This window comes from Oncorhynchus mykiss, chromosome 21 (assembly GCF_013265735.2).
Source record: "Oncorhynchus mykiss isolate Arlee chromosome 21, USDA_OmykA_1.1, whole genome shotgun sequence".
NCBI lineage: Eukaryota > Metazoa > Chordata > Actinopteri > Salmoniformes > Salmonidae > Oncorhynchus > Oncorhynchus mykiss.
Window position 1 is genome coordinate 60137390 of NC_048585.1, and position 18130 is coordinate 60155519.

Here is an 18130-nt window from a genome sequence, read left to right on the forward strand (position 1 = left end):
ATTGAAACCTTACATAATATGTAAACCGGTGTGTAGATCCGTCCTTCACAAAGATACATTTAACTATACTTTTTTTTAAAGGATTTCACACTTCTTACCCTTGCTGTTATTTTTCCCTTCCCTCTCTCCTTTGGTTCACCACTCCCACCCTCTCTCTGGCTGTCATGCAGTTTCACTGATTCAGCACTCATCCCTCCCTCTCTCACTCTCCCTGTCAATGGTAATGTACAGACTGCGCCGGCCTGTATTATGTTGTGAAATGAAGTCATTAAAAATCCTACTATGTGATTTACTGGATTTTTTTTCCCTCATTTTGTCCGTCATAGTTGAAGTGTACCTATGATGAAAATTACAGGCCTCTCTCAACTTTTTAAGTGGGAGAACTTGCACAATTGGTGTCTGACTAAATACTTTTTTTGCCCCATTGTATATTCTCACCCATCTACACACAACATCCCATAATGACACAGTGAAAACATGTTATGTAATTTTTGGGGCAAATGTAGAGAAATTTGAATATAGAAATAACTAATTTAGATAAGCATTCTCACCCCTGAATCCATACATGTTAGAATCACCTTTGTCCAGCATTGAGTCTTTCTGGGTAAGTCTATTAAAGCTTTGCACACCTGGATTGTACAATATTTGCACGTTACTCTTTAAAAATATTGACATTTTCAAGTCTTGCCATAGATTGTCAAGACGGTTTAAACAGTGAGGTACCATCACCAAATTGACATTCTGAAATCAACCCCAATGAACGATGGAGAGGAACCAGAATCTGTCACGTTCTGACCATAGTTCTTGTGTGTTTTCCTTGTTTTAGTGTTGGTCAGGACGTGAGCTGGGTGGGCATTCTATGTTGTATCGTCTAGTTTGTCTTTTTCTATGTTTGGCCTGATATGGTTCTCAATCAGAGGCAGGTGTTAGTCATTGTCTCTGATTGGGAACCATATTTAGGTAGCCTGTTTTGTGTTGGGTTTTGTGGGTGGTTGTTTCCTGTCTTGTGTTCTCTGCACCAGATAGGACTGTTTATTTTTTTTTATTTTTATTTTTTTTTTATTTTATTTTTTTATTTATTTATTTTTTTTGCCACGTTTATTGTTTTGTAGTGTGTTTGTGTTGAGTTGCTGTCATTAAATAACCATGGACACTTACGACACTGTGCTTTGGTCCTCTCCTTCCCAGGAAGAGAGCCGTTACAGAATCACTGCCTGGCCATCCCGATGTCATCGGGCCAGTCAATTTCGACCTACATGAAACAAACACTCTCTGGCATTAAACTACATCCCCTGAGATTGCAAGTAGTTGCCTTTGGGAATAGAGAAAAAGTGAGCCGAGGGTGGAGAATGCTCTTTAGCCCCCTCACTGCAAGCTGGCTTTTGATCTCTCCCGGTGGTCTATTGGTTAGGATTTGATGCTCTGACTGCTGCACCACGGAATCGATTCCCGGTCAGAGAATTAATTGCTTTTGGGTAAACATAAACATTTTGGCACAACTGCAGAAAAAGTTAACCTCGTGTGAACCAGTGACCTTAAGATTGCTGCAATTTCAAGTACTCTCTGCTGCTCTACCAACATTCCTATTGAAGGTCAACAAGTGAAGATTTCAGCTCTCAAGGAATGATCACTTGTTTGTCAAGCACATGTCAAAGTGCACTGCTGTCAAAAAGTTGGCGTAAGCCACAAGAAAATATGCAATCTTTCGAGCAGGATTTGAATCAGCAACCTAAGGATTCCCACAATTTCAGCTACAGTCCTCCGCTCTACCAACTGAGCTATCGAAGGGTGACACATGCTTCCTAACGCCATAACCTAGATGGTCATAAGTTCAGCAGAAGCATATGTTCCCTTTAATAAGTTAATCTGCAGAGTTTGGTGGTTTCGTGGAGATGTGGGAATTGAACGCGGACTTCCTACCTGAAACAAAGGCTCTCTTGCATTAAACTACATCCCCTGAGATTGCAAGTAGTTGCCTTTGGGAATAGAGAAAAAGTGAGCCGAGGGTGGAGAATGCTCTTTAGCCCCCTCACTGCAAGCTGGCTTTTGATCTCTCCCGGTGGTCTATTGGTTAGGATTTGATGCTCTGACTGCTGCACCACGGAATCGATTCCCGGTCAGGGAATGAATTGCTTTTGGGTAAACATAAACATTTTGGCACAACTGCAGAAAAAGTTAACCTCGTGTGAACCAGTGACCTTAAGATTGCTGCAATTTCAAGTACTCTCTGCTGCTCTACCAACATTCCTATTGAAGGTCAACAAGTGAAGATTTCAGCTCTCAGGGAAAGATCATTTGTTTGTCAAGCACATGTCAAAGTGCACTGCTGTCAAAAAGTTGGCGTAAGACACAAGAAAATATGCAATCCTTCGAGCAGGATTTGAACCAGCGACCTAAGGATTCCTACAATTTCAGCTACAGTCCTCCACTCCATCAACTGAGCTATCGAAGGTTGACAAACGCTTCCTAACGCCATCACCTAGATGGTCAGAAGTTCAGCAGAAGCATATGTTCCCTTTAATAAGTTAATCTGCAGAGTTTGGTGGTTTCGTGGAGATGTGGGAATTGAACCCGGTCTTCCTACCTGAAACAAAGGCTCTCTTCCATTAAACTACATCCCCTGAGATTGCAAGTAGTTGCCTTTGGGAATAGAGAAAAAGTGAGCCGAGGGTGGAGAATGCTCTTTAGCCCCCTCACTGCAAGCTGGCTTTTGATCTCTCCCGGTGGTCTATTGGTTAGGATTTGATGCTCTGACTGCTGCACCACGGAATCGATTCCCGGTCAGAGAATTAATTGCTTTTGGGCAAACATAAGGCAAACATAAACATTTTGGCACAACTGCAGAAAAAGTTAACCTCGTGTGAACCAGTGACCTTAAGATTGCTGCAATTTCAAGGACTCTCTGCTGCTCTACCAACATTCCTATTGAAGGTCAACAAGTGAAGATTTCAGCTCTCAAGGAATGATCACTTGTTTGTCAAGCACATGTCAAAGTGCACTGCTGTCAAAAAGTTGGCGTAAGCCACAAGAAAATGTACAATCCTTCGAGCAGGATTTGAACCAGCGACCTAAGGATTCCTACAATTTCAGCTACAGTCCTCCTCTCTACCAACTGAGCTATCAAAGGTTGACAAATGCTTCCTAACGCCATCACCTAGATGGTCAGAAGTTCAGCAGAAGCTTATGTTCCCTTTAATAAGTTAATCTGCAGAGTTTGGTGGTTTTGTGGAGATGTGGGAATTAAACCCGGTCTTCCTACCTGAAACAAACGCTCTCTTCCATTAAACTACATCCCCTGAGATTGCAAGTAGTGGCCTTTGGGAATAGAGAAAAAGTGAGCCGAGGGTGGAGAATGCTCTTTAGCCCCCTCACTGCAAGCTGGCTTTTGATCTCTCCCGGTGGTCTATTGGTTAGGATTTGATGCTCTGACTGCTGCACCACGGAATCGATTCCCGGTCAGGGAATGAATTGCTTTTGGGTAAACATAAACATTTTGGCACAACTGCAGAAAAAGTTAACCTCGTGTGAACCAGTGACCTTAAGATTGCTGCAATTTCAAGGACTCTCTGCTGCTCTACCAACATTCCTATTGAATGTCAACAAGTGAAGATTTCAGCTCTCAAGGAATGATCACTTGTTTGTCAAGCACATGTCAAAGTGCACTGCTGTCAAAAAGTTGGCGTAAGCCACAAGAAAATGTACAATCCTTCGAGCAGGATTTGAACCAGCAACCTTAGGATTCCTACAATTTCAGCTACAGTCCTCCGCTCTACCAACTGAGCTATCGAAGGGTGACACATGCTTCCTAACGCCATAACCTAGATGGTCATAAGTTCAGCAGAAGCATATGTTCCCTTTAATAAGTTAATCTGCAGAGTTTGGTGGTTTTGTGGAGATGTGGGAATTGAATGCGGTCTTCCTACCTGAAACAAAGGCTCTCTTCCATTAAACTACATCCCCTGAGATTGCAAGTAGTTGCCTTTGGGAATAGAGAAAAAGTGAGCCGAGGGTGAAGTATGCTCTTTAGCCCCCTCACTGCAAGCTGGCTTTTGATCTCTCCCGGTGGTCTATTGGTTAGGATTTGATGCTCTGACTGCTGCACCACGGAATCGATTCCCGGTCAGGGAATTAATTGCTTTTGGGTAAACATAAACATTTTGGCACAACTGCAGAAAAAGTTAACCTCGTGTGAACCAGTGACCTTAAGATTGCTGCAATTTCAAGTACTCTCTGCTGCTCTACCAACATTCCTATTGAAGGTCAACAAGTGAAGATTTCAGCTCTCAAGGAATGATCACTTGTTTGTCAAGCACATGTCAAAGTGCACTGCTGTCAAAAAGTTGGCGTAAGCCACAAGAAAATATGCAATCCTTCGAGCAGGATTTGAACCAGCGACCTAAGGATTCCCACAATTTCAGCTACAGTCCTCCGCTCTACCAACTGAGCTATCGAAGGTTGACACATGCTTCCTAACGCCATAACCTAGATGGTCAGAAGTTCAGCAGAAGCATATGTTCCCTTTAATAAGTTATTCTGCAGAGTTTGGTGGTTTTGTGGAGATGTGGGAATTGAACGCGGTCTTCCATACCTGAAACAAACGCTCTCTTCCATTAAACTACATCCCCTGAGATTGCAAGTAGTTGCCTTTGGGAATAGAGAAAAAGTGAGCCGAGGGTGGAGAATGCTCTTTAGCCCCCTCACTGCAAGCTGGCTTTTGATCTCTCCCGGTGGTCTATTGGTTAGGATTTGATGCTCTGACTGCTGCACCACGGAATCGATTCCCGGTCAGGGAATTAATTGCTTTTGGGCAAACATGAGGCAAACATAAACATTTTGGCACAACTGCAGAAAAAGTTAACCTCGTGTGAACCAGTGACCTTAAGATTGCTGCAATTTCAAGGACTCTCTGCTGCTCTACCAACATTCCTATTGAAGGTCAACAAGTGAAGATTTCAGCTCTCAAGGAATGATCACTTGTTTGTCAAGCACATGTCAAAGTGCACTGCTGTCAAAAAGTTGGCGTAAGCCACAAGAAAATGTACAATCCTTCGAGCAGGATTTGAACCAGCGACCTAAGGATTCCTACAATTTCAGCTACAGTCCTCCGCTCTACCAACTGAGCTATCGAAGGTTGACAAATGCTTCCTAACGCCATAACCTAGATGGTCAGAAGTTCAGCAGAAGCATATGTTCCCTTTAATAAGTTAATCTGCAGAGTTTGGTGGTTTCGTGGAGATGTGGGAATTGAACGCGGTCTTCCTACCTGAAACAAAGGCTCTCTTGCATTAAACTACATCCCCTGAGATTGCAAGTAGTTGCCTTTGGGAATAGAGAAAAAGTGAGCCGAGGGTGAAGAATGCTCTTTAGCCCCCTCACTGCAAGCTGGCTTTTGATCTCTCCCGGTGGTCTATTGGTTAGGATTTGATGCTCTGACTGCTGCACCACGGAATCGATTCCCGGTCAGGGAATGAATTGCTTTTGGGTAAACATAAACATTTTGGCACAACTGCAGAAAAAGTTAACCTCGTGTGAACCAGTGACCTTAAGATTGCTGCAATTTCAAGTACTCTCTGCTGCTCTACCAACATTCCTATTGAAGGTCAACAAGTGAAGATTTCAGCTCTCAAGGAATGATCACTTGTTTGTCAAGCACATGTCAAAGTGCACTGCTGTCAAAAAGTTGGCGTAAGCCACAAGAAAATATGCAATCTTTCGAGCAGGATTTGAATCAGCGACCTAAGGATTCCCACAATTTCAGCTACAGTCCTCCGCTCTACCAACTGAGCTATCGAAGGGTGACACATGCTTCCTAACGCCATAACCTAGATGGTCATAAGTTCAGCAGAAGCATATTTTCCCTTTAATAAGTTAATTCTGCAGAGTTTGGTGGTTTCGTGGAGATGTGGGAATTGAATGCGGTCTTCCTACCTGAAACAAACGCTCTCTTCCATTAAACTACATCCCCTGAGATTGCAAGTAGTGGCCTTTGGGAATAGAGAAAAAGTGAGCCGAGGGTGGAGAATGCTCTTTAGCCCCCTCACTGCAAGCTGGCTTTTGATCTCTCCCGGTGGTCTATTGGTTAGGATTTGATGCTCTGACTGCTGCACCACGGAATCGATTCCCGGTCAGGGAATGAATTGCTTTTGGGTAAACATAAACATTTTGGCACAACTGCAGAAAAAGTTAACCTCGTGTGAACCAGTGACCTTAAGATTGCTGCAATTTCAAGGACTCTCTGCTGCTCTACCAACATTCCTATTGAATGTCAACAAGTGAAGATTTCAGCTCTCAAGGAATGATCACTTGTTTGTCAAGCACATGTCAAAGTGCACTGCTGTCAAAAAGTTGGCGTAAGCCACAAGAAAATGTACAATCCTTCGAGCAGGATTTGAACCAGCAACCTTAGGATTCCTACAATTTCAGCTACAGTCCTCCGCTCTACCAACTGAGCTATCGAAGGTTGACAAATGCTTCCTAACGCCATAACCTAGATGGTCAGAAGTTCAGCAGAAGCATATGTTCCCTTTAATAAGTTAATCTGCAGAGTTTGGTGGTTTCGTGGAGATGTGGGAATTGAACGCGGACTTCCTACCTGAAACAAAGGCTCTCTTGCATTAAACTACATCCCCTGAGATTGCAAGTAGTTGCCTTTGGGAATAGAGAAAAAGTGAGCCGAGGGTGGAGTATGCTCTTTAGCCCCCTCACTGCAAGCTGGCTTTTGATCTCTCCCGGTGGTCTATTGGTTAGGATTTGATGCTCTGACTGCTGCACCACGGAATCGATTCCCGGTCAGGGAATGAATTGCTTTTGGGTAAACATAAACATTTTGGCACAACTGCAGAAAAAGTTAACCTCGTGTGAACCAGTGACCTTAAGATTGCTGCAATTTCAAGTACTCTCTGCTGCTCTACCAACATTCCTATTGAAGGTCAACAAGTGAAGATTTCAGCTCTCAAGGAATGATCACTTGTTTGTCAAGCACATGTCAAAGTGCACTGCTGTCAAAAAGTTGGCGTAAGCCACAAGAAAATATGCAATCCTTCAAGCAGGATTTGAACCAGCGACCTGAGGATTCCCACAATTTCAGCTACAGTCCTCCGCTCTACCAACTGAGCTATCGAAGGGTGACACATGCTTCCTAACGCCATAACCTAGATGGTCATAAGTTCAGCAGAAGCATATGTTCCCTTTAATAAGTTAATCTGCAGAGTTTGGTGGTTTTGTGGAGATGTGGGAATTGAATGCGGTCTTCCTACCTGAAACAAAGGCTCTCTTCCATTAAACTACATCCCCTGAGATTGCAAGTAGTTGCCTTTGGGAATAGAGAAAAAGTGAGCCGAGGGTGAAGTATGCTCTTTAGCCCCCTCACTGCAAGCTGGCTTTTGATCTCTCCCGGTGGTCTATTGGTTAGGATTTGATGCTCTGACTGCTGCACCACGGAATCGATTCCCGGTCAGGGAATTAATTGCTTTTGGGTAAACATAAACATTTTGGCACAACTGCAGAAAAAGTTAACCTCGTGTGAACCAGTGACCTTAAGATTGCTGCAATTTCAAGTACTCTCTGCTGCTCTACCAACATTCCTATTGAAGGTCAACAAGTGAAGATTTCAGCTCTCAAGGAATGATCACTTGTTTGTCAAGCACATGTCAAAGTGCACTGCTGTCAAAAAGTTGGCGTAAGCCACAAGAAAATATGCAATCCTTCGAGCAGGATTTGAACCAGCGACCTAAGGATTCCCACAATTTCAGCTACAGTCCTCCGCTCTACCAACTGAGCTATCGAAGGTTGACACATGCTTCCTAACGCCATAACCTAGATGGTCTGAAGTTCAGCAGAAGCATATGTTCCCTTTAATAAGTTATTCTGCAGAGTTTGGTGGTTTTGTGGAGATGTGGGAATTGAACGCAGTCTTCCTACCTGAAACAAACGCTCTCTTCCATTAAACTACATCCCCTGAGATTGCAAGTAGTTGCCTTTGGGAATAGAGAAAAAGTGAGCCGAGGGTGGAGAATGCTCTTTAGCCCCCTCACTGCAAGCTGGCTTTTGATCTCTCCCGGTGGTCTATTGGTTAGGATTTGATGCTCTGACTGCTGCACCACGGAATCGATTCCCGGTCAGGGAATTAATTGCTTTTGGGCAAACATGAGGCAAACATAAACATTTTGGCACAACTGCAGAAAAAGTTAACCTCGTGTGAACCAGTGACCTTAAGATTGCTGCAATTTCAAGGACTCTCTGCTGCTCTACCAACATTCCTATTGAAGGTCAACAAGTGAAGATTTCAGCTCTCAAGGAATGATCACTTGTTTGTCAAGCACATGTCAAAGTGCACTGCTGTCAAAAAGTTGGCGTAAGCCACAAGAAAATGTACAATCCTTCGAGCAGGATTTGAACCAGCGACCTAAGGATTCCTACAATTTCAGCTACAGTCCTCCGCTCTACCAACTGAGCTATCGAAGGTTGACAAATGCTTCCTAACGCCATAACCTAGATGGTCAGAAGTTCAGCAGAAGCATATGTTCCCTTTAATAAGTTAATCTGCAGAGTTTGGTGGTTTCGTGGAGATGTGGGAATTGAACGCGGTCTTCCTACCTGAAACAAAGGCTCTCTTGCATTAAACTACATCCCCTGAGATTGCAAGTAGTTGCCTTTGGGAATAGAGAAAAAGTGAGCCGAGGGTGGAGTATGCTCTTTAGCCCCCTCACTGCAAGCTGGCTTTTGATCTCTCCCGGTGGTCTATTGGTTAGGATTTGATGCTCTGACTGCTGCACCACGGAATCGATTCCCGGTCAGGGAATGAATTGCTTTTGGGTAAACATAAACATTTTGGCACAACTGCAGAAAAAGTTAACCTCGTGTGAACCAGTGACCTTAAGATTGCTGCAATTTCAAGGACTCTCTGCTGCTCTACCAACATTCCTATTGAAGGTCAACAAGTGAAGATTTCAGCTCTCAAGGAATGATCACTTGTTTGTCAAGCACATGTCAAAGTGCACTGCTGTCAAAAAGTTGGCGTAAGCCACAAGAAAATGTACAATCCTTCGAGCAGGATTTGAACCAGCGACCTAAGGATTCCTACAATTTCAGCTACAGTCCTCTGCTCTACCAACTGAGCTATCGAAGGTTGACAAATGCTTCCTAACGCCATAACCTAGATGGTCAGAAGTTCAGCAGAAGCATATGTTCCCTTTAATAAGTTAATCTGCAGAGTTTGGTGGTTTCGTGGAGATGTGGGAATTGAACGCGGTCTTCCTACCTGAAACAAAGGCTCTCTTGCATTAAACTACATCCCCTGAGATTGCAAGTAGTTGCCTTTGGGAATAGAGAAAAAGTGAGCCGAGGGTGGAGAATGCTCTTTAGCCCCCTCACTGCAAGCTGGCTTTTGATCTCTCCCGGTGGTCTATTGGTTAGGATTTGATGCTCTGACTGCTGCACCACGGAATCGATTCCCGGTCAGGGAATGAATTGCTTTTGGGTAAACATAAACATTTTGGCACAACTGCAGAAAAAGTTAACCTCGTGTGAACCAGTGACCTTAAGATTGCTGCAATTTCAAGTACTCTCTGCTGCTCTACCAACATTCCTATTGAAGGTCAACAAGTGAAGATTTCAGCTCTCAAGGAATGATCACTTGTTTGTCAAGCACATGTCAAAGTGCACTGCTGTCAAAAAGTTGGCGTAAGCCACAAGAAAATATGCAATCCTTCGAGCAGGATTTGAACCAGCGACCTAAGGATTTCCACAATTTCAGCTACAGTCCTCCGCTCTACCAACTGAGCTATCGAAGGTTGACACATGCTTCCTAACGCCATAACCTAGATGGTCAGAAGTTCAGCAGAAGCATATGTTCCCTTTAATAAGTTATTCTGCAGAGTTTGGTGGTTTTGTGGAGATGTGGGAATTGAACGCGGTCTTCCTACCTGAAACAAACACTCTCTTCCATTAAACTACATCCCCTGAGATTGCAAGTAGTTGCCTTTGGGAATAGAGAAAAAGTGAGCCGAGGGTGGAGAATGCTCTTTAGCCCCCTCACTGCAAGCTGGCTTTTGATCTCTCCCGGTGGTCTATTGGTTAGGATTTGATGCTCTGACTGCTGCACCACGGAATCGATTCCCGGTCAGGGAATGAATTGCTTTTGGGTAAACATAAACATTTTGGCACAACTGCAGAAAAAGTTAACCTCGTGTGAACCAGTGACCTTAAGATTGCTGCAATTTCAAGTACTCTCTGCTGCTCTACCAACATTCCTATTGAAGGTCAACAAGTGAAGATTTCAGCTCTCAAGGAATGATCACTTGTTTGTCAAGCACATGTCAAAGTGCACTGCTGTCAAAAAGTTGGCGTAAGCCACAAGAAAATATGCAATCCTTCGAGCAGGATTTGAACCAGCGACCTAAGGATTCCCACAATTTCAGCTACAGTCCTCCGCTCTACCAACTGAGCTATCGAAGGGTGACACATGCTTCCTAACGCCATAACCTAGATGGTCATAAGTTCAGCAGAAGCATATGTTCCCTTTAATAAGTTATTCTGCAGAGTTTGGTGGTTTCGTGGAGATGTGGGAATTGAACGCGGTCTTCCTACCTGAAACAAAGGCTCTCTTCCATTAAACTACATCCCCTGAGATTGCAAGTAGTTGCCTTTGGGAATAGAGAAAAAGTGAGCCGAGGGTGGAGAATGCTCTTTAGCCCCCTCACTGCAAGCTGGCTTTTGATCTCTCCCGGTGGTCTATTGGTTAGGATTTGATGCTCTGACTGCTGCACCACGGAATCGATTCCCGGTCAGGGAATGAATTGCTTTTGGGTAAACATAAACATTTTGGCACAACTGCAGAAAAAGTTAACCTCGTGTGAACCAGTGACCTTAAGATTGCTGCAATTTCAAGGACTCTCTGCTGCTCTACCAACATTCCTATTGAAGGTCAACAAGTGAAGATTTCAGCTCTCAAGGAATGATCACTTGTTTGTCAAGCACATGTCAAAGTGCACTGCTGTCAAAAAGTTGGCGTAAGCCACAAGAAAATGTACAATCCTTCGAGCAGGATTTGAACCAGCGACCTAAGGATTCCTACAATTTCAGCTACAGTCCTCTGCTCTACCAACTGAGCTATCGAAGGTTGACAAATGCTTCCTAACGCCATAACCTAGATGGTCAGAAGTTCAGCAGAAGCATATGTTCCCTTTAATAAGTTAATCTGCAGAGTTTGGTGGTTTCGTGGAGATGTGGGAATTGAACGCGGTCTTCCTACCTGAAACAAAGGCTCTCTTGCATTAAACTACATCCCCTGAGATTGCAAGTAGTTGCCTTTGGGAATAGAGAAAAAGTGAGCCGAGGGTGAAGAATGCTCTTTAGCCCCCTCACTGCAAGCTGGCTTTTGATCTCTCCCGGTGGTCTATTGGTTAGGATTTGATGCTCTGACTGCTGCACCACGGAATCGATTCCCGGTCAGGGAATGAATTGCTTTTGGGTAAACATAAACATTTTGGCACAACTGCAGAAAAAGTTAACCTCGTGTGAACCAGTGACCTTAAGATTGCTGCAATTTCAAGTACTCTCTGCTGCTCTACCAACATTCCTATTGAAGGTCAACAAGTGAAGATTTCAGCTCTCAAGGAATGATCACTTGTTTGTCAAGCACATGTCAAAGTGCACTGCTGTCAAAAAGTTGGCGTAAGCCACAAGAAAATATGCAATCCTTCGAGCAGGATTTGAACCAGCGACCTAAGGATTTCCACAATTTCAGCTACAGTCCTCCGCTCTACCAACTGAGCTATCGAAGGTTGACACATGCTTCCTAACGCCATAACCTAGATGGTCAGAAGTTCAGCAGAAGCATATGTTCCCTTTAATAAGTTATTCTGCAGAGTTTGGTGGTTTTGTGGAGATGTGGGAATTGAACGCGGTCTTCCTACCTGAAACAAACACTCTCTTCCATTAAACTACATCCCCTGAGATTGCAAGTAGTTGCCTTTGGGAATAGAGAAAAAGTGAGCCGAGGGTGGAGAATGCTCTTTAGCCCCCTCACTGCAAGCTGGCTTTTGATCTCTCCCGGTGGTCTATTGGTTAGGATTTGATGCTCTGACTGCTGCACCACGGAATCGATTCCCGGTCAGGGAATGAATTGCTTTTGGGTAAACATAAACATTTTGGCACAACTGCAGAAAAAGTTAACCTCGTGTGAACCAGTGACCTTAAGATTGCTGCAATTTCAAGTACTCTCTGCTGCTCTACCAACATTCCTATTGAAGGTCAACAAGTGAAGATTTCAGCTCTCAAGGAATGATCACTTGTTTGTCAAGCACATGTCAAAGTGCACTGCTGTCAAAAAGTTGGCGTAAGCCACAAGAAAATATGCAATCCTTCGAGCAGGATTTGAACCAGCGACCTAAGGATTCCCACAATTTCAGCTACAGTCCTCCGCTCTACCAACTGAGCTATCGAAGGGTGACACATGCTTCCTAACGCCATAACCTAGATGGTCATAAGTTCAGCAGAAGCATATGTTCCCTTTAATAAGTTATTCTGCAGAGTTTGGTGGTTTCGTGGAGATGTGGGAATTGAACGCGGTCTTCCTACCTGAAACAAAGGCTCTCTTCCATTAAACTACATCCCCTGAGATTGCAAGTAGTTGCCTTTGGGAATAGAGAAAAAGTGAGCCGAGGGTGGAGAATGCTCTTTAGCCCCCTCACTGCAAGCTGGCTTTTGATCTCTCCCGGTGGTCTATTGGTTAGGATTTGATGCTCTGACTGCTGCACCACGGAATCGATTCCCGGTCAGAGAATTAATTGCTTTTGGGCAAACATAAGGCAAACATAAACATTTTGGCACAACTGCAGAAAAAGTTAACCTCGTGTGAACCAGTGACCTTAAGATTGCTGCAATTTCAAGGACTCTCTGCTGCTCTACCAACATTCCTATTGAAGGTCAACAAGTGAAGATTTCAGCTCTCAAGGAATGATCACTTGTTTGTCAAGCACATGTCAAAGTGCACTGCTGTCAAAAAGTTGGCGTAAGCCACAAGAAAATGTACAATCCTTCGAGCAGGATTTGAACCAGCGACCTAAGGATTCCCACAATTTCAGCTACAGTCCTCCACGATACCAACTGAGCTATCGAAGGTTGACACATGCTTCCTAACGCCATAACCTAGATGGTCAGAAGTTCAGCAGAAGCATATGTTCCCTTTAATAAGTTAATCTCCAGAGTTTGGTGGTTTCGTGGAGATGTGGGAATTGAATGCGGTCTTCCTACCTGAAACAAAGGCTCTCTTCCATTAAACTACATCCCCTGAGATTGCAAGTAGTTGCCTTTGGGAATAGAGAAAAAGTGAGCCAAGGGTGAAGAATGCTCTTTAGCCCCCTCACTGCAAGCTGGCTTTTGACCTCTCCCGGTGGTCTATTGGTTAGGATTTGATGCTCTGACTGCTGCACCACGGAATCGATTCCCGGTAAGGGAATGAATTGCTTTTGGGTAAACATAAACATTTTGGCACAACTGCAGAAAAAGTTAACCTCGTGTGAACCAGTGACCTTAAGATTGCTGCAATTTCAAGTACTCTCTGCTGCTCTACCAACATTCCTATTGAATGTCAACAAGTGAAGATTTCAGCTCTAAAAGGAATGATCACTTGTTTGTCAAGCACATGTCAAATTGCACTGCTGTCAAAAAGTTGTCGCAAGACACAAGAAAATATGCAATCCTTCGAGCAGGATTTGAACCAGCGACCTAAGGATTCGCACAATTTCAGCTACAGTCCTCCACTCTACCAACTGAGCTATCGAAGGTTGACAAACGCTTCCTATGGCCATCACCTAGATGGTCAGAAGTTCAGCAGAAGCATATTTTCCCTTTAATAGGTTAATCTGCAGAGTTTGGTGGTTTCGTGGAGATGTGGGAATTGAACCCGGTCTTCCTACCTGAAACAAAGGCTCTCTTCCATTAAACTACATCCCCTGAGATTGCAAGTAGTTGCCTTTGGGAATAGAGAAAAAGTGAGCCAAGGGTGAAGAATGCTCTTTAGCCCCCTCACTGCAAGCTGGCTTTTGATCTCTCCCGGTGGTCTATTGGTTAGGATTTGATGCTCTGACTGCTGCACCACGGAATTGATTCCCGGTCAGGGAATGAATTGCTTTTGGGCAAACATAAGGCAAACATCAACATTTTGGCACAACTGCAGAAAAAGTTAACCTCGTGTGAACCAGTGACCTTAAGATTGCTGCAATTTCAAGGACTCTCTGCTGCTCTACCAACATTCCTATTGAATGTCAACAAGTGAAGATTTCAGCTCTCAAGGAATGATCACTTGTTTGTCAAGCACATGTCAAAGTGCACTGCTGTCAAAAAGTTGGCGTAAGACACAAGAAAATGTACAATCCTTCGAGCAGGATTTGAACCAGCAACCTTAGGATTCCTACAATTTCAGCTACAGTCCTCCGCTCTACCAACTGAGCTATCGAAGGTTGACAAATGCTTCCTAACGCCATAACCTAGATGGTCAGAAGTTCAGCAGAAGCATATGTTCCCTTTAATAAGTTAATCTGCAGAGTTTGGTGGTTTCGTGGAGATGTGGGAATTGAACGCGGACTTCCTACCTGAAACAAAGGCTCTCTTGCATTAAACTACATCCCCTGAGATTGCAAGTAGTTGCCTTTGGGAATAGAGAAAAAGTGAGCCGAGGGTGGAGTATGCTCTTTAGCCCCCTCACTGCAAGCTGGCTTTTGATCTCTCCCGGTGGTCTATTGGTTAGGATTTGATGCTCTGACTGCTGCACCACGGAATCGATTCCCGGTCAGGTGAATGAATTGCTTTTGGGTAAACATAAACATTTTGGCACAACTGCAGAAAAAGTTAACCTCGTGTGAACCAGTGACCTTAAGATTGCTGCAATTTCAAGTACTCTCTGCTGCTCTACCAACATTCCTATTGAAGGTCAACAAGTGAAGATTTCAGCTCTCAAGGAATGATCACTTGTTTGTCAAGCACATGTCAAAGTGCACTGCTGTCAAAAAGTTGGCGTAAGCCACAAGAAAATATGCAATCCTTCAAGCAGGATTTGAACCAGCGACCTGAGGATTCCCACAATTTCAGCTACAGTCCTCCGCTCTACCAACTGAGCTATCGAAGGGTGACACATGCTTCCTAACGCCATAACCTAGATGGTCATAAGTTCAGCAGAAGCATATGTTCCCTTTAATAAGTTAATCTGCAGAGTTTGGTGGTTTTGTGGAGATGTGGGAATTGAATGCGGTCTTCCTACCTGAAACAAAGGCTCTCTTCCATTAAACTACATCCCCTGAGATTGCAAGTAGTTGCCTTTGGGAATAGAGAAAAAGTGAGCCGAGGGTGAAGTATGCTCTTTAGCCCCCTCACTGCAAGCTGGCTTTTGATCTCTCCCGGTGGTCTATTGGTTAGGATTTGATGCTCTGACTGCTGCACCACGGAATCGATTCCCGGTCAGGGAATTAATTGCTTTTGGGTAAACATAAACATTTTGGCACAACTGCAGAAAAAGTTAACCTCGTGTGAACCAGTGACCTTAAGATTGCTGCAATTTCAAGTACTCTCTGCTGCTCTACCAACATTCCTATTGAAGGTCAACAAGTGAAGATTTCAGCTCTCAAGGAATGATCACTTGTTTGTCAAGCACATGTCAAAGTGCACTGCTGTCAAAAAGTTGGCGTAAGCCACAAGAAAATATGCAATCCTTCGAGCAGGATTTGAACCAGCGACCTAAGGATTCCCACAATTTCAGCTACAGTCCTCCGCTCTACCAACTGAGCTATCGAAGGTTGACACATGCTTCCTAACGCCATAACCTAGATGGTCAGAAGTTCAGCAGAAGCATATGTTCCCTTTAATAAGTTATTCTGCAGAGTTTGGTGGTTTTGTGGAGATGTGGGAATTGAACGCAGTCTTCCTACCTGAAACAAACGCTCTCTTCCATTAAACTACATCCCCTGAGATTGCAAGTAGTTGCCTTTGGGAATAGAGAAAAAGTGAGCCGAGGGTGGAGAATGCTCTTTAGCCCCCTCACTGCAAGCTGGCTTTTGATCTCTCCCGGTGGTCTATTGGTTAGGATTTGATGCTCTGACTGCTGCACCACGGAATCGATTCCCGGTCAGGGAATTAATTGCTTTTGGGCAAACATGAGGCAAACATAAACATTTTGGCACAACTGCAGAAAAAGTTAACCTCGTGTGAACCAGTGACCTTAAGATTGCTGCAATTTCAAGGACTCTCTGCTGCTCTACCAACATTCCTATTGAAGGTCAACAAGTGAAGATTTCAGCTCTCAAGGAATGATCACTTGTTTGTCAAGCACATGTCAAAGTGCACTGCTGTCAAAAAGTTGGCGTAAGCCACAAGAAAATGTACAATCCTTCGAGCAGGATTTGAACCAGCGACCTAAGGATTCCTACAATTTCAGCTACAGTCCTCCGCTCTACCAACTGAGCTATCGAAGGTTGACAAATGCTTCCTAACGCCATAACCTAGATGGTCAGAAGTTCAGCAGAAGCATATGTTCCCTTTAATAAGTTAATCTGCAGAGTTTGGTGGTTTCGTGGAGATGTGGGAATTGAACGCGGTCTTCCTACCTGAAACAAAGGCTCTCTTGCATTAAACTACATCCCCTGAGATTGCAAGTAGTTGCCTTTGGGAATAGAGAAAAAGTGAGCCGAGGGTGGAGTATGCTCTTTAGCCCCCTCACTGCAAGCTGGCTTTTGATCTCTCCCGGTGGTCTATTGGTTAGGATTTGATGCTCTGACTGCTGCACCACGGAATCGATTCCCGGTCAGGGAATGAATTGCTTTTGGGTAAACATAAACATTTTGGCACAACTGCAGAAAAAGTTAACCTCGTGTGAACCAGTGACCTTAAGATTGCTGCAATTTCAAGGACTCTCTGCTGCTCTACCAACATTCCTATTGAAGGTCAACAAGTGAAGATTTCAGCTCTCAAGGAATGATCACTTGTTTGTCAAGCACATGTCAAAGTGCACTGCTGTCAAAAAGTTGGCGTAAGCCACAAGAAAATGTACAATCCTTCGAGCAGGATTTGAACCAGCGACCTAAGGATTCCTACAATTTCAGCTACAGTCCTCTGCTCTACCAACTGAGCTATCGAAGGTTGACAAATGCTTCCTAACGCCATAACCTAGATGGTCAGAATGTCAGCAGAAGCATATGTTCCCTTTAATAAGTTAATCTGCAGAGTTTGGTGGTTTCGTGGAGATGTGGGAATTGAACGCGGTCTTCCTACCTGAAACAAAGGCTCTCTTGCATTAAACTACATCCCCTGAGATTGCAAGTAGTTGCCTTTGGGAATAGAGAAAAAGTGAGCCGAGGGTGAAGAATGCTCTTTAGCCCCCTCACTGCAAGCTGGCTTTTGATCTCTCCCGGTGGTCTATTGGTTAGGATTTGATGCTCTGACTGCTGCACCACGGAATCGATTCCCGGTCAGGGAATGAATTGCTTTTGGGTAAACATAAACATTTTGGCACAACTGCAGAAAAAGTTAACCTCGTGTGAACCAGTGACCTTAAGATTGCTGCAATTTCAAGTACTCTCTGCTGCTCTACCAACATTCCTATTGAAGGTCAACAAGTGAAGATTTCAGCTCTCAAGGAATGATCACTTGTTTGTCAAGCACATGTCAAAGTGCACTGCTGTCAAAAAGTTGGCGTAAGCCACAAGAAAATATGCAATCCTTCGAGCAGGATTTGAACCAGCGACCTAAGGATTTCCACAATTTCAGCTACAGTCCTCCGCTCTACCAACTGAGCTATCGAAGGTTGACACATGCTTCCTAACGCCATAACCTAGATGGTCAGAAGTTCAGCAGAAGCATATGTTCCCTTTAATAAGTTATTCTGCAGAGTTTGGTGGTTTTGTGGAGATGTGGGAATTGAACGCGGTCTTCCTACCTGAAACAAACACTCTCTTCCATTAAACTACATCCCCTGAGATTGCAAGTAGTTGCCTTTGGGAATAGAGAAAAAGTGAGCCGAGGGTGGAGAATGCTCTTTAGCCCCCTCACTGCAAGCTGGCTTTTGATCTCTCCCGGTGGTCTATTGGTTAGGATTTGATGCTCTGACTGCTGCACCACGGAATCGATTCCCGGTCAGGGA

At 44.1% G+C, this 18130-nt stretch overlaps 23 non-coding genes across 23 annotated transcripts; all 23 read right to left on the bottom strand.

Moving 5' to 3' along the window:
- Positions 1-1701: 1701 nt before the first annotated feature.
- Positions 1702-1788, bottom strand: trnay-gua. Its single transcript is given in 2 exon segments — positions 1702-1737; positions 1752-1788. It is a non-coding gene; the product is annotated as a tRNA-Tyr (tRNA).
- A 1252-nt stretch (positions 1789-3040) lies between these two features.
- Positions 3041-3127, bottom strand: trnay-gua. Its single transcript is given in 2 exon segments — positions 3041-3076; positions 3091-3127. It is a non-coding gene; the product is annotated as a tRNA-Tyr (tRNA).
- Positions 3128-3704: 577 nt separating this feature from the next.
- trnay-gua lies at positions 3705-3791 on the bottom strand. Its single transcript is given in 2 exon segments — positions 3705-3740; positions 3755-3791. It is a non-coding gene; the product is annotated as a tRNA-Tyr (tRNA).
- Positions 3792-4368: 577 nt separating this feature from the next.
- trnay-gua lies at positions 4369-4455 on the bottom strand. The gene is given in 2 exon segments: positions 4369-4404; positions 4419-4455. It is a non-coding gene; the product is annotated as a tRNA-Tyr (tRNA).
- Positions 4456-5044: 589 nt separating this feature from the next.
- On the bottom strand, positions 5045-5131 carry trnay-gua. Its single transcript is given in 2 exon segments — positions 5045-5080; positions 5095-5131. It is a non-coding gene; the product is annotated as a tRNA-Tyr (tRNA).
- A 577-nt stretch (positions 5132-5708) lies between these two features.
- On the bottom strand, positions 5709-5795 carry trnay-gua. The gene is given in 2 exon segments: positions 5709-5744; positions 5759-5795. It is a non-coding gene; the product is annotated as a tRNA-Tyr (tRNA).
- A 578-nt stretch (positions 5796-6373) lies between these two features.
- trnay-gua lies at positions 6374-6460 on the bottom strand. The gene is given in 2 exon segments: positions 6374-6409; positions 6424-6460. It is a non-coding gene; the product is annotated as a tRNA-Tyr (tRNA).
- A 577-nt stretch (positions 6461-7037) lies between these two features.
- On the bottom strand, positions 7038-7124 carry trnay-gua. Its single transcript is given in 2 exon segments — positions 7038-7073; positions 7088-7124. It is a non-coding gene; the product is annotated as a tRNA-Tyr (tRNA).
- Positions 7125-7701: 577 nt separating this feature from the next.
- On the bottom strand, positions 7702-7788 carry trnay-gua. Its single transcript is given in 2 exon segments — positions 7702-7737; positions 7752-7788. It is a non-coding gene; the product is annotated as a tRNA-Tyr (tRNA).
- Positions 7789-8376: 588 nt separating this feature from the next.
- On the bottom strand, positions 8377-8463 carry trnay-gua. Its single transcript is given in 2 exon segments — positions 8377-8412; positions 8427-8463. It is a non-coding gene; the product is annotated as a tRNA-Tyr (tRNA).
- Positions 8464-9040: 577 nt separating this feature from the next.
- trnay-gua lies at positions 9041-9127 on the bottom strand. Its single transcript is given in 2 exon segments — positions 9041-9076; positions 9091-9127. It is a non-coding gene; the product is annotated as a tRNA-Tyr (tRNA).
- A 577-nt stretch (positions 9128-9704) lies between these two features.
- trnay-gua lies at positions 9705-9791 on the bottom strand. The gene is given in 2 exon segments: positions 9705-9740; positions 9755-9791. It is a non-coding gene; the product is annotated as a tRNA-Tyr (tRNA).
- A 577-nt stretch (positions 9792-10368) lies between these two features.
- Positions 10369-10455, bottom strand: trnay-aua. Its single transcript is given in 2 exon segments — positions 10369-10404; positions 10419-10455. It is a non-coding gene; the product is annotated as a tRNA-Tyr (tRNA).
- Positions 10456-11032: 577 nt separating this feature from the next.
- trnay-gua lies at positions 11033-11119 on the bottom strand. The gene is given in 2 exon segments: positions 11033-11068; positions 11083-11119. It is a non-coding gene; the product is annotated as a tRNA-Tyr (tRNA).
- A 577-nt stretch (positions 11120-11696) lies between these two features.
- On the bottom strand, positions 11697-11783 carry trnay-gua. Its single transcript is given in 2 exon segments — positions 11697-11732; positions 11747-11783. It is a non-coding gene; the product is annotated as a tRNA-Tyr (tRNA).
- A 577-nt stretch (positions 11784-12360) lies between these two features.
- Positions 12361-12447, bottom strand: trnay-gua. The gene is given in 2 exon segments: positions 12361-12396; positions 12411-12447. It is a non-coding gene; the product is annotated as a tRNA-Tyr (tRNA).
- Positions 12448-13700: 1253 nt separating this feature from the next.
- On the bottom strand, positions 13701-13787 carry trnay-gua. The gene is given in 2 exon segments: positions 13701-13736; positions 13751-13787. It is a non-coding gene; the product is annotated as a tRNA-Tyr (tRNA).
- A 588-nt stretch (positions 13788-14375) lies between these two features.
- On the bottom strand, positions 14376-14462 carry trnay-gua. The gene is given in 2 exon segments: positions 14376-14411; positions 14426-14462. It is a non-coding gene; the product is annotated as a tRNA-Tyr (tRNA).
- Positions 14463-15040: 578 nt separating this feature from the next.
- On the bottom strand, positions 15041-15127 carry trnay-gua. Its single transcript is given in 2 exon segments — positions 15041-15076; positions 15091-15127. It is a non-coding gene; the product is annotated as a tRNA-Tyr (tRNA).
- Positions 15128-15704: 577 nt separating this feature from the next.
- On the bottom strand, positions 15705-15791 carry trnay-gua. The gene is given in 2 exon segments: positions 15705-15740; positions 15755-15791. It is a non-coding gene; the product is annotated as a tRNA-Tyr (tRNA).
- A 588-nt stretch (positions 15792-16379) lies between these two features.
- On the bottom strand, positions 16380-16466 carry trnay-gua. The gene is given in 2 exon segments: positions 16380-16415; positions 16430-16466. It is a non-coding gene; the product is annotated as a tRNA-Tyr (tRNA).
- A 577-nt stretch (positions 16467-17043) lies between these two features.
- On the bottom strand, positions 17044-17130 carry trnay-gua. The gene is given in 2 exon segments: positions 17044-17079; positions 17094-17130. It is a non-coding gene; the product is annotated as a tRNA-Tyr (tRNA).
- Positions 17131-17707: 577 nt separating this feature from the next.
- trnay-aua lies at positions 17708-17794 on the bottom strand. The gene is given in 2 exon segments: positions 17708-17743; positions 17758-17794. It is a non-coding gene; the product is annotated as a tRNA-Tyr (tRNA).
- Positions 17795-18130: the final 336 nt, after the last annotated feature.